The sequence below is a fragment of the Cupressus sempervirens genome, chromosome 1 (genome assembly GCF_028749045.1).
Source record: "Cupressus sempervirens isolate cs-2001-9-10 chromosome 1, ASM2874904v1, whole genome shotgun sequence".
NCBI lineage: Eukaryota > Viridiplantae > Streptophyta > Pinopsida > Cupressales > Cupressaceae > Cupressus > Cupressus sempervirens.
This window is the reverse complement of record NC_143118.1, coordinates 2,539,328-2,553,732: the sequence shown is the minus strand read 5'-3', so window position 1 is coordinate 2,553,732 and position 14,405 is coordinate 2,539,328.

The window sequence follows — 14,405 nt, the reverse complement described above, 5'->3', positions numbered from 1 at the left end:
TAATACATCTTCATTATCAAAAACCTTTACATCTTTTGACAATAAAGCAATCTTATACTAAGGAGGCCCTTTGACAATAACAGGCTGACTTTCTTCCACCCCTTCATGACCATCATTTCTTATTTTCTCCAAGCACATATGCTCATTCTCTACAATATGCATATTACATTTGTGATCTTCTTGCATTACAGTCATAGGATTATTTTTTGATCATTTATCCCTTGAGTAGCTTGAGATATAATCCTCTAATCTGACCACACTTTTATCACTACTAATACACTATCCATACGTTCCTCTACCCAAAAAGTGGTATTAACATTCTGCATTTCTATGCATTCATGACAAGGGCATTCTTCTGAAGCTATACATACATCTTCTTCCATAGCTTATCATTAATCATTGTAGTTTCAAAAATTACCATAATCTTATTTGTAATCTTTTCCAATTGTTGATTGTTCAAACCCTGAACTTTGATATCCAAATATTTTAATGGGATTTCAATTGGTTTATCCTAAAACATGAATTCTTACAAAATATTATTGATTTATTGAGCCTAAATATGCATGAAATCATTAGCTTCCTTATACATTATCCTAAGATAATTATTCCCTTCATTAAATATGTTAGTGAACTGATTGCAACACCTGTTAGACTAAGAAAAAAACTAGTAGAACCAAAAGATTACATAGAGCTCTGGACAAGTGATGCATATTGGATTACCAATAATAACCATATAGTGGGATGATTTTTGAAGTGGATTATAGATAGGAGGGGTCAAAGAAGGTTCCTTACATACCAATGCATCCCCATTGCCCAAAACACAATATTTCCCAGGATTAACAAGCTGAATTTTATCACTCTTTTGAGCCAAACTACAACAAGAAGGATTTGTAGAAGGATCTTTACATACCAAAACATCCCCAATGCTCAAATCAAAAAATTGATAAGTAAAGTGACCCAAATTCTCTTTGTGAAGCTGAACTAACTTAACATCTTCAAAATTAATGATTTGAATCCATGATCCAAATTATTATTAGGTTGTTATAATTTGATCCTTTGAAATATTAGTAAATGGGTTTTGTTGGCGGAGTTAAATGCAAGAATTTTATAATATAGATTTTCATTGGATTGATATAAATAGATATTTAATTAGCAAACATAGAAGATTAAGATATAAACATGAAGCTTTTATTTGATTGATCCAACCTAGAAACCTTTATCACCCAGAATAATTTCAAAAGTGAAAACTTGAAACCTTTTCTCAAATTAAAACTTTAGAGAATTATTATGGAAAATTGCAACAGTTAAATAACTATTCTTGTTCTAATCGTATGGTGAGACATTATGTTTTATTTCATGATGGGGTTTTGGAAGACCTGGTATTTGGACCAATTAGGTATGTTTACCAGAGGCTTGGGAGGTGTTTGATTTATGATGGCGTTTTGTAATATTGTGATTTTTGTGATTTAACCTTTGAGAAATTGATCAATTTTTTATTGTGATTTCCAATTGATTGTATAGGATTGATGTTGACATTGTGATTTTATGAGATTATCTCTTATGATCTTAGGGTAGGTTATCTTTATGTATGTTGGGAAGTGGCCTTAAAAGGAGGTCAGAGCCCTAAAGAGGTTGCATGGGTAACCCATTGTAAGTTGTATTAATATGTGATAAAATTTCATTAATAGATTTAAAATAAATTAACAAGAGTTAGTGTGTTACCTCACCCATGCCTTGAGTGCTAGTACAAGATAGGATGGGAGTAGAGAGGATGTTCGATTATGAGCTTTCCTCATTATTATGCCTTGTCTATAAGAAAGGATACTGATGTCGCATAGAGTCACTAGGGGGCTAGAGTCCATAGAGGTTGCTAGGGTAACCTTAGAGTTGGCTCATGCGATGACACTTGCCCACATGCATATTAGGTTTTCTATGTGTCTTTGTTGCCTCTAGGATTATATGTTACATATGTACTTGGTACCTTTGAAATAGATTGCTATCAGGATTTCTTGACCTAGATTCTTGTTATGACTTTTGGATTGTTATCTATTTGGGACTTGAGATTATCTCCTCAGCATGGTGGGAGTGGGCCATTTAGGTTCCACGAGGTCAAGTGGTAGTGTTTCTTATACCATTGAGATCTAATAGTTGGATGTCTATGCTAGATGTATTTGTATAGTTGTTATATTATTATGATCTTGTGATTATGTTCTATGGTCATATTTTGATTTATTGTACTCCGATTTTTGAGATTCTATGAGATATTCTATCTTATCATAATGTATATTCTTTTAGCATTTCATACCCTATGACTTGTAGAGAGGATGATTATCGATTTTGGTTATGTCATGTGGCATCTTATGTACTTATATATTAATTCATATGATTTCATACTTATGGTTATTATATGATGTGGACTTTTTTTACTTATCAAATGTAATCTTATTTAAACTTTGTATGTGATTCAATGTCATGGAACCCTTGAGATATGTAATAGTTATGACATGCTTATGTATGTATGTGATTTATTGGTTTTTCTATGTTATCCCTTGTTTGTTTTGATACTTTAAAAAAAGTAGTTTAGCAAACTTAGTGACATAATAGGTTAATTTATTTTGGGTTCCCCTGGTAGGGCGTTACATCTAGTATCAGAGCTCAAGTTTCTACATTGGGAGCTCTAGGTATATTGGAATGCCACTAGATGACAACTAGTCACCTTAAATGAAACTTAAGAAACTATATGTATCTATCACAACTTGAACAACTTGAACTTCAAACTTGAATACTTAAACATAGACAAATGCAAACTTGAATAACTCTTGATTTTAATTTCAAAACATGATTTCATATGAGTAAACTTTACAGTAGTATGCCTTGTTGATTTTATTGGCATTTTTTTGTTCTTACTTGGATGTTGTAGGAGGATAGTATTTGGGAGTAGATAAACTATGAGAGGGTATAGCTCAAGCCAAGGTAGAGGCTATGGACAAGACGAAGATATCATCTTGCATAGGATTGGTCATGAGATTCATGTTCAGGAAGAGAATATGGAGGCAAACAATGGAGAGCGACATGTTAATTTAGAGTAGTTGAATATGAGGCAGATGATGAAAATTATCCTAGAGGGTCTACCCCCTTCAAAGGGTGTTGATCAAGAGGAATCGCATCATGTTGAAAATGAGGAGAGAGGGAGATCCAAGAGTCCTTGGGGAGATCCTCATGGTGATAGATAGAGGTCAAAAAAGGCCACATACATGAGGGACCTATAGCAGGCTAAGATCAAACTCTTTATCGAGGAAGGTATTGGTTATATTGTAGAGCAGTGGTTGATTGCCTTAGACAAATGCTTTGCAATGCAATACTTTGACTCCAATGTCAAAGAAAGATATGTCATCACACATTTCGATATCTTTGTAACCACATGGTGGAATATTGAGGAAACAAAGCTAGGTGTGAACATGAGTACTATTACCTAGGAGTTGTTCCTTGAAAACTTTCGTGATCGCTTCTTACTAAAATAGTGACACTAGTAGGAGGCAACTAAGTTTCATAATCTAAGGAATTATACCATGATCATGGTGGAGTATGAGAAAAAAATTAATGGGCCCATGACATATGCAGGGATTAGTGGCAGTTCACCACTGATACAACACTTCTTTTAGGGACTTAACAACCATTTTATTGGGGGTGTGAAGGTATTCCAACCTAAGACTGATCTGATTTCTAGGATCTAGGACTATTATAGAGAATGCTAACCAATTACATAAAATTAATTTTAAAGCTTTAATAAAGAAAAATTAACGTAATTGCAAATAAGAAAACACAAGATGAGATGATAGAAAGAGAGATAGAGACACAACACATTTGATTTCAAATTTCATCTGAGAAGGACTACGTCTCTGGGTCCAGATCCAATAGGGGGAACGATCTGATTAACTCCAATAAATTAATACAAATGATTTGTGACAATTCCCTTCAAGCACACGCAGCAAAATTCCTCTATGTGCAGGAAAAATCACTAAGTCTCCACATAGAAAAACTCTCTCTCTCACCATTTGCATAATTTCTCCCTTCATTTTCCATGCCTTCAAAAGGCTCCTAACCCCTCTTTTTATACCAAACAATGTCTAATAATAGGGCAAAATATATTTAGACCCTTACAACAGTCCCTCCTCGAAATGGGACTCATTTCCATTTTATAATTTTGTCCTTATTTACTAATTGCCCTTATTTAGGCAAGGGGAAATCGGCTTTGATTCTCTTTAAATAAATTCTACGCTAATATTTTCACAAGCCACTCACGTGGTGTAGTGGCAATGAAAACTTTTGAAAAATGCATAACAACCACCGCATCACCCTTTACACCAATCTAGGGTCGGTTAATGTTTATCAACAACATTGCACGATATATGATTGAAGGTAGTCAGTGGCATAATGGCCACCGGCTCTGTTTTGATGCCCGGTGGTCAAGGGGTCGACCCCCACCTCTCACTTGTTAATGTAAAAATTCAATGATGCCACGTAGACATAATTCCAACAAACCCAAAGGTGCCATGTGGCTTCCTGCCATACGCATGGCACCTAATTTTTTTATTAATTAATGCCATGTTGGTGACACGTGTCACCTCTATAATCTGCCACATCACCATCATCAATCCTTTTGGTCAACCACCTTTGACTACACATAACTTTTGCATATGGAGTCCAATTTCAATGAAACGAACACTTTCAAAAAGCTCTCGACGAGACCCTCATTTTGGCACCAACTTTGACCAATTTTGGAGAGTTTGAAATTTTTCTTTTTTGATGACCTCTGCCCAAGGTTTGACCCAACTTTGACTGGCCATATCTCGAGCTTATGAACTCCATTTTTTCCCATTCAAGTTGCATTGGGTGCAGAATTTTGAGGACTTAAAACTTATGCCATTTATTTGAGTTTTGGAGATACTTCAATTTTTGGTGAAAATATACCTCGGATCAAGCCTCCCCACCGTGAAGCTTTCGGACCACCGAAAGTTTTATTACTCAAAAATAGGTGAGGGTATTTCTCCCTCACTTTACCAATCTCCATCCATCTTGCTTTGCTTGTATGCATCCCCTTCAATCCCACTCAGAGGTATTCAACTAGTCCTCTTCGTGAATTTCTTACATTCCTGTCAAGGATGACATCTTCTGGCAATTCTATCATATACTCTGGTGAAAGATCATCAATTGATGGAACTTGAACACTGATGTCTTCATCCACGATCATTGGAGGCTCATACAACTTCAGATTCTCAACATTGACAACTGAGTAAATTTGCATGTATGGAGGAAGATTAAGGTGGAAAGCATTGGTACCAATCTTTTCCAAGATTTCAAAAGGACCATACCTGATAGGCTTGAGCTTCCTTCCTTCACCTTGCATTCTTTCCTTACCGATATGTAACCAAACTCTATCACCAACTTGGAACTGATGATTGATGTGATGCTTATCATGGCGAGCCTTGTATTTTGCTTGGCTCTACTCTAACTGTGCTTCTACTACTTGGTGGATTGCTTGGACCTTTTGGATGAACTTCAAAGCCCTTTCTGCATCATGGCATCCATCGATGATGTCATCCTTTCCAAAAGCAAAATCCATTGGTGTTTTTGGCAAGTATCCGAAGCAAGTCTCAAAAGGAGACCTCTTTGTAGAAGAGTGTACTGCATGGTTGTAAGCGTGTTGCACATAGTGAAGACTCTCATCCCACAACTTAGGATGCTTGCTACAGTAACCTCTAAGTAGATGTACAACTGTCATGTTCACTACCTCTGTCTTTTTGTCAGTTTGTGGACGGAAGGTTGTACTCTTCTTCAGCTTAGTATCCATGAGTCCCCACAAAGATGACCAAAATTCCCCTAAGAATCAAGAATCTCGATCCGATACAATGGAATTGGGTAACCCAAAATGAACCCATGCATTTTGAAAGTACAAATGAGCAATCAGTTCAGCAGTGACTTGCTTTTTACAAGGCATTAAAATACACATTTTACTGAACCAATCAACTACTAAATAAAAATAATCATGACCCTTCCTAGACATAGGTAAACCCCCCACAAAGTCCATAGACACACTTTCCCATGGATAGGATGGTACAGGTAATGGTGTATACAAACCCAATTTCCTATTACTTGGCTTACTGGTTGCACACATTACACATCCTTTTATATACTTGGTGATAGTTTCCTACATACAAGGCCAGTAACAATATTTCTACAATTGAGCTAATGTCTTACTTACCCTAAAATGCCTTGCAATCAAAGAGGTGTGTGCTTCATGGATTACATGTGCCTATTCATCTTTAGGAATGCATACTTTTCCCAAGTGGTACAGTAAATTATCCTGCACATAGTAATCTTTCTCTTCCACATGTTTACCCTTGATTAAAGCTGCATAGATATCCTTAAAGTCCTCATCATTAGCATATTGTTCTTGAAAACTTTGATGAACCATAGAACTATTCTGAAGGATTATCAAAGCATTCTTAATAGGAGGCCTAGAGAGCATATCTGCTACTTTGTTATGGGAACCCTTTTTATACTTAATTACCAAATGAAACTATTGTAAAAAACCCATCCACTTAAAATGCCTACTCTATTGCAATTTAGATTGTGAGTGCAAATATTGTAGTGGCAGGTGATCAATGTGGATTATAGTTTCCTTTCCCATTAAGTAGTGCTTCCATTTTTTAACACTCTAAACTAAAGCATAAAGTTCCTTATCATAAGTAGGATAGTTACTTACTACTCCTGAAAAAGTTTCAGAGTGGTAGTAGACTGGTTTACCTCCTTGCATGAGTATAGCTCCCATGGAAAACCCTCTTGCATCTGTCTTAATCTCAAATGGTTGATGTAAATCTAGTAAAGCTAGAACTGGTGCGATGCTCAACTTTTCCTTCAAAGTGTCAAAAGCCTTCTGTTGTGGACCTCCCCACTGAAAATTTGCCTTGGTGCTAGTCAATGCATGCAATGGTGATGCAATATAAGAGAAGTTTGCAATGAACTTTCTCCAATACTGAACTGCACCTAAAAAGCTTTTGACTTCTATAACTGTACTTGGCTTAGGTCATTTTACAATACATTCGATCTTTGTTGGGTCTACTTTCAATTGACCATTTCCTACAACATAGCCTAAGTACACTAAGGATGTCTTTGCAAATTCTCATTTTGACATCTTCACATAGAGTTTTTCTTTTCTCAATACATCAAGTACTTTTTTTACATGAATTACATGATCATCCCAAGACTTACTAAATACAAGAATATCATCTAAATAGACAATGAAAAAATCATCAATAAAAGAATGAAAGACATCTTTCATGACTCTCATGAATGTAGCTGGTGCATTACAAAGCCCAAATGGCATAACCAACCACTCATAAAGTCCCCGTTTTGTCTTAAAAGAAATTTTCCAAATATCATTTTCTGCTATTCTTATCTGATGATATCTGCTATGTAAGTCTAGCTTAGTGAAATAAACTACATGTTTCAACTGATCAAGTAAATCATCAATTCTAGGAAGAGGGTACCTGTTCTTTACCATTATCTTGTTCAAAGCCCTGTAGTCAATGCACATTCTCCAAGTCCCATCTTTCTTTGGAACCAACACAATAGGAGAACCACAAGGAGAAGTACTAGGATGGATAACTCCATTCTCGACGAGCTCTTGAACTTGCTTCTTGATTTCTTCATTCTGCAAGACTAATAAACGGTACATGCCGATATTAGGAAGTGGCACTTTTGGCTGCAACTAAATTTCATGTTGTATCTCTCTTTTAGGAGGCAATCCTTTCAGTTCTTGAAACAAGTCATTGTAGGCGGAAACAACTTTGACCAATTTGGCTTTATGTTTTGGATCACATCCCTTAAATGCCTTATATGTTTCATCTTCTTTGGATTTTACAAGCATTAACACAAAATCCTTACTAGAGTTGACTAACCTTTTCATTTGACCAGCATTAACTAGTGCCAGAAGTCTTAACCTTCTGTGCCCGTACAATGTATTCAATTTTATCTTTAAACAGATGATACTTATTTTCCCCCCTATAGAAGATAGCTTATCGATCATATAAATAGGGACTCCCAAGTACAAGACCACAAATATCTAAAGGGGCTACATCAGCTTCTACCTCATCTACAAAGTTTGCAGTGATATAAAATCTTAACTTACATTGCTTGGTTACCTGTAAATGCGCATCATTGAAAACCCATCCAAGAGGATATGGCTTTGGATGGGGTGTTGTAGTCAGATTAAGCTTCTTAACAATTTCCTCAGATATCAAATTAACTTGAGAACCCGTATCAAATAATGTATCAACCTTATTTTGCTTGATGATAACTCAAATTTGAAATAATTCATTCCTTTTCTTATCATTCTTAGGAGAAGAATCTTCACTTGTACTTGCACTTATGCTAGAAGAACTGGTAGCTGATGAAAGAGAAATACCTTTTCCTTTACCTTGGATCCCGATAGCAATGATCTTTGTTTCATCTCTGGAGTTAGATCCAAGATCCTGTTGAGCTACAGTAGTAGTCTTTTATTTGCCTTTATTTCCACCAAATCGCTTCAGCCTCTTTTCAGGATGCAACTTCCAACACTTAGAATCATCGTGCCCTTCTTTCTTGCAATGTGAGCATGTGGGTTTCTCACCCTCTTTCTTTACTATATCTATCTTTTTACCCTTCCCTTTTCTTTTGGACTTTTCCTCAGACTTAGATGAATTTTTGTCAGAATTATCAATGAAGGTACCCTTACCTCTTGACTCTAAATGTGTTGCTTGGACACATACTTCTTCCAAATTACAAGGATTCAGGATGAGAATAGAGTGCCTTAGGTAAGAATGAAGACCACCTATATACTTGAGTAAAGTCTCCTGGGTATACAATGGAACATTTAATGAAATGGCCCTTTTACAAAACTCATGGGTGTATTCCTGGATAGTTTGACCTTTCCCTTGCCTAAAATGTTGTCATCTCATCATTAACTGCTGCATATGGCCTAGGGGGTAGAATTGCTTCTTTAAAGCACTAACAAATTCTGACCAAGACATATTTAACTTACCATGTTGTGAAGTTTCTTGCTGGGTCCTACTCTCCCACCAAGTTAGAGCTACACCACCTAACCGAAGAGTGGCTAACTGAATTCTATCAACATCATCTACAAGGTTTTGGACTCTATAGTAGACTTCTACTTGCTAAATCCAGTCATCTAATCTCTTAGCATTTAACTCCCCACAATATTTTGGCAAGTCAAACTTTACATCCAACTTAATTCAAGGCTTATGTCCACCCTTAAAAATATTAGAAGACTCACAATGTGTAGAAGAAGGAGAAGAAGGGGGAGAAGGAGAAGAGGGAGGAGATGGAGGCTCACGATCAAGATCATCATCAACACCTTTCTTTTTCCCTTTGTCATCATGAGCTACACACCTTTGCATCTTCTCTTCTCTTTCTTGTAACAAAACTTCTAACATTTTTTGCAAACTCTGTAATGTCTTCTAGACATTTTGATCTTCTGAACCTTGTCCACCACCTTTATCTTCCATCTGAAATGGTGGATTAGTTCTTCATTTTTCGATCTCAGGATTATATTCTTCAAGATCACCTTCACCTTGATTCAACCTGGATCTTGTTAACATTCAAATCTGCAATACTAGTCCAACAAAGCTCTGATACCAAATTTGATCTGATTTCTAGGATCTAGGACTATTATAGAGAATGCTAACCAATTACATAGAGTTAATTTTAAAGCTTTAATAAAGCAAAATTAATGTAATTGCAAATAAGAAAACACAAGATGAGATGATAGAAAGAGAGATAGAGACACAACACATTTAATTTCAGAGTTCATCCGGGAAGGACTATGTCTCTGGGTCTAGCTCCAATAGGGGGACCGATTCGATTAACTCCAATAAATTAATACAAATGATTTGTGACAATTCCCTTCAAGCACATGCAGCAAAATTCCTCTATGTGTAGGAAAAATCACTAAGTCTCCACATAGACAAACTCTCTCTCACCATTTTCATAATTTCTCCCTTCATTTTCCATGCCTTCAAAAGGGTCCTAACCCCTCTTTTTATACCAAACAATGTCTAATAATAGGGAAAAATATATTTAGACCCTTACAACAGTCCCTCCTCGGAATGGGACTCATTTCCATTTTATAATTTTGTTCTTATTTACTAATTGCCCTTATTTAGGAAAGGGGAAATCAGCTTTGATTCTCTTTAAATAAAATCTACGCTAATATTTTCACAAGCCACTCACGTGGTGCAGTGGCAATGAAAACTTTTGAAAGACGCATAAGGGAGGGGGGGTCGGTGGTTCCAACCACCGCACCGCCCTTTACACCAAGCTAGGGTCGATTAATGTTTGTCAACAACATTGCATGATATATGATTGAAGGTAGTCGGTGGCGTAATGGCCACCAGCTCTGTTTTGATGCCCAGGGGTCAAGGGGTCGACCCCCACCTCTCACTTGTCAATGTAAAAATTGAATTACGCCACGTAGACATAATTCCAACAAACTCGAAGGTGCCACATGGCTTCCTGCCATACGTGTGGCACCTAAATTTTTTATTAATTAATGCCACATTGGTGACACATGTCACCTCCGTAATTTGCCATGTCACCATCATCAATCCTTTTGGTCAACCACCTTTGACTGCACATAACTTTTGCATACGGAGTCCAATTTTGATGAAATGAATGCTTTCGAAAAGCTCTCGATGAGACCCTCATTTTGGCACCAACTTTGACCAATTTTGGAGAGTTTGAAATTTTTCCTTTTTGATGACCTTTGCACAAGGTTTGACCCAACTTTGACTGGCCATATCTCGAGCGTATGAACTCCATTTTTGCCTGTTCGAGTTACATTGGGTGCAAAATTTTGAGGACTTAAAACTTATGCCATTTATTGGAGTTCTGGAGATACTTCAATTTTTGGTGAAAATATCCCCCGGATCAAAGACCCTTAATGATGTAGTTCAACAGGAAATTCTTGTGGAGTTGAATGTTACCTTGGGACATGGCGGTTTTGTAGGGGCACCTACTAGTGGACATGCCCCATCAGGGTCTAAGCACACACAAAACCAAGACATTGGCAATAATAGGAAGCCTCATTACTCCAAAGGTAATCAAGATCAGTAGTAGCAACAACAACACTAGAAGGGATCTTATCCTCCAACATAGAGCAGTGGTAGTGGTTCCAATTCTCGAAACTTCCTAAACTCTTAGCACAATAGGTGACATTAGTATAATTAGCCTACATAGATAACCACTCCTTTTCTTGCGAAGATAGTCATCAATAGTCTAGTGTACCTCCAAATGGGAGAGGTTCTAGTAGAGGTATAGGGTATTTCTCATGTAGATAGTTTGGGCATATTGCAGCCAACTACCTGCAATGTACTTTACAGTATTCAAGACCTAGGCAAATAGCCTCTGAGCCTACAATGGGTGACATTGGGAGATCACATAGAGTTTTTTTAGTAGTAGATCACTGCTAGACAGATCATCAAGGTACAATAGTTGAGACTATAGGAGAATCATAGGTACACCTATTTGTATTTTATTCAATTCAGGTGTTATAGATTCCTTCACATCACCCTTTGTAGTTGTAAAGTGTGAGCTTGAGGTGGTTAAGCAAGGCATAGGTTGGTAGGTGGAATTAGCTTCAGGAGCTAGAATACCCACAAACTCTCTAGTATAGCAGTGTGAGTTGGACCTAGGAAGATTCATTACTTCAGTAGACCTTTGACTCATTCCCCTTGGTTTGTAGAACCTAGTGTTGGGTATGGATTGGCTAGGCTCATATAGAGCTATCATTGATTGTAGGATGAAGAATATTTAGTATAAGGATCAATAGGGTAAGGACTCTGAGATCGTGGGCATCTAGAGACCCATATCCCTTTGTATGATCTATGCTATATAGTTGAAGTGGAGCATCTGCAAGGTTTGTTAGTTGTTCATGATTACTATGAGTGAACTTGAGGAGGAAGACCCTAGATCACCCTATCCTATAGGAGTATTTTGATATTTTTCCCAGTGAGATCCCAGGTTTGCCACCTAAGAGTGACATTGATTTTTGCATCGACCTCATTCCAGGAGCATAACCCATATCTAGAGCTTCTTATTGGATGACCACTTTAGAGTTGAGTGAATTACACCTACAACTAGAGGACCTTTTTTCTAAAGGTTGTATCAGATCAAGTGTTTCTCCATGGGGAACACTAGTGCTCTTTGTGAAGAAGAAGGATGGATCATTATGCTTGTGCATCAACTATAGATAGTTGAACAGGGTGACGATTAAGAATAAGTACACTTTACTAAGGATCAATGACTTGTTTGATGAGATCAAGGGATCCAAAGTGTTCTCTAAGATAGATATGAAGTTAGGATACCATCAAATATGCATTCATGATGTTGATTTACATGAGAGGACCTTCTGCACTTGTTATGGACACTGTGAGTTTACAGTGGTTCTATTTAGTTTGACAAATGCTCCATCAATATTCATGTTCTTGATGAATGGAGTATTTCGTTCTTACCTAGACCATTTTGTACTTGTTTTCTTGGACAACATATTGATCTTAGGAAGAACATGAGGAACAACTACAATTAGTCCTTCATTTCCTTAGAGACAATTAGCTCTATGCTAATTCATCAAAGTGTGGCTTGTTTCACTCTCAGGTACAATACTTAGGACATGTCATTTTAGGAGATGGCATCTCAGTAGATCCTACAAAGATCCAGGCAATGGTAGATTGGCCTGCACCCACGATTATGTTTGAGATTCGTAGCTTTATGGATTTGGTCAAATATTATTGCAAATTTCTTCAAAACTTCTTGAGAATTGTATACCCCATCACTTCTCTCCAAAGAAAGGGGAAGAAGTTCATTTGAACATAAAAATGCGAGGAAGCATTCTAGAAGCTCAAGGATTTTTTGACAAGCACACCAATTCTAGTAGTACCTGATTTAGTAGGTGATCTTATGGTGTGTATTGAAGCTTCCCTAGAAGGGATTGGAGCAGTCCTAATGTAGGACGGACGTGTGATTGCATATGAGTCTCACAAGCTCAAGGATCATGAGTTGAACTATCCCACATGATCTTGAGCTAGCTACATTTGTTCATGCTCTAGTGAGATGGAAACACTTCTTATTGGGGCATCATTTTGTGCTTCACAACAACCATTGTAGTTTGCAGTATATCTTCACGTAGCCTAATCTAAATGCAAGATAGAGGTATTGGATGGAGTTTTTCTATGAGTATGACTTTGAGGTGAAGAATATTCAGGGGAAAGAGAATGTGGTATCCAACACTTTGATTCATAAGAGACATGAGACATTAACATTAACTCTTAATGTGGACTTAAGGAGTTGTATACTTTAGGAACTTCCTACAGATACTTGGTATCAGGAAGTGAGCCTTGAGATAGATTCAGATAGATCCTTAGAGGGAATATTTTTAGGTTATGTCCTAGAGTCTAATGGCCTTTTATGTTATATAGGGAGGATTTATGTACCAATGTTGGATGAGCTTTGTACATTGATCCTATCGGAGGCCCATCATTCACCTTACTCAGCACATCTAGGTGTTAAGAAGATGCATGCATACTTACGACGGTTATATTTCTAGATAGAGATTAAGCATGATATTGTTGATTTTGTGGTTAGGTGTCTTAAGGGATAGAGGACTAAGTTAGAGCACCAACATCCTACAAGAATTGTATAGCCTAATCTCATTCCTTCATGGAAGTGGGATATTATCTCTATGGATTTCATTGTGGGATTTCCTATGACTACTCACTGACATGATGCTATTATGGTCATCATTGAGTGGTTGATTAAGGTGGCAGACTTCTCACCGATGAGGTCATCCTACACAACGACTTGAGTAGCCAATGTCTTTATGCATGACATTGTGATATTGTATGATATTCACCAAAAGGTCATTTCAAATAGGGATCCCATATTCATATCCGCATTTTAGATGTCTTTACAATATGATCCTGACCACAATTGAGCTTTAGCTCAGCATATCACTCTAAGATAGATGGTCAGACAGAGAGAGAAAATCAAGTTTTGGAGGATATGTTGAGGATGTATGTTATGGATTGATAGTCTCATTGGGAGGATTATCTATATCTAGTGGAGTTTTCTTATAATAATGGTTATCACAATTCTATTGGGATGACATTGTTTCAAGCCTAGTCATCCTTGTCATACACCATTGAGTTGGGATAGTTTAGAGGATCACATCCTCTTGGGTCATGAGATGCTTTGAGATATGGAAAAATAGGTAATGCACATCCATGAGCATGTGTCTACAACACAAGATAGGTAGAAGAAGTATGTTGATGCTCACAGGATGGATAAGTAGT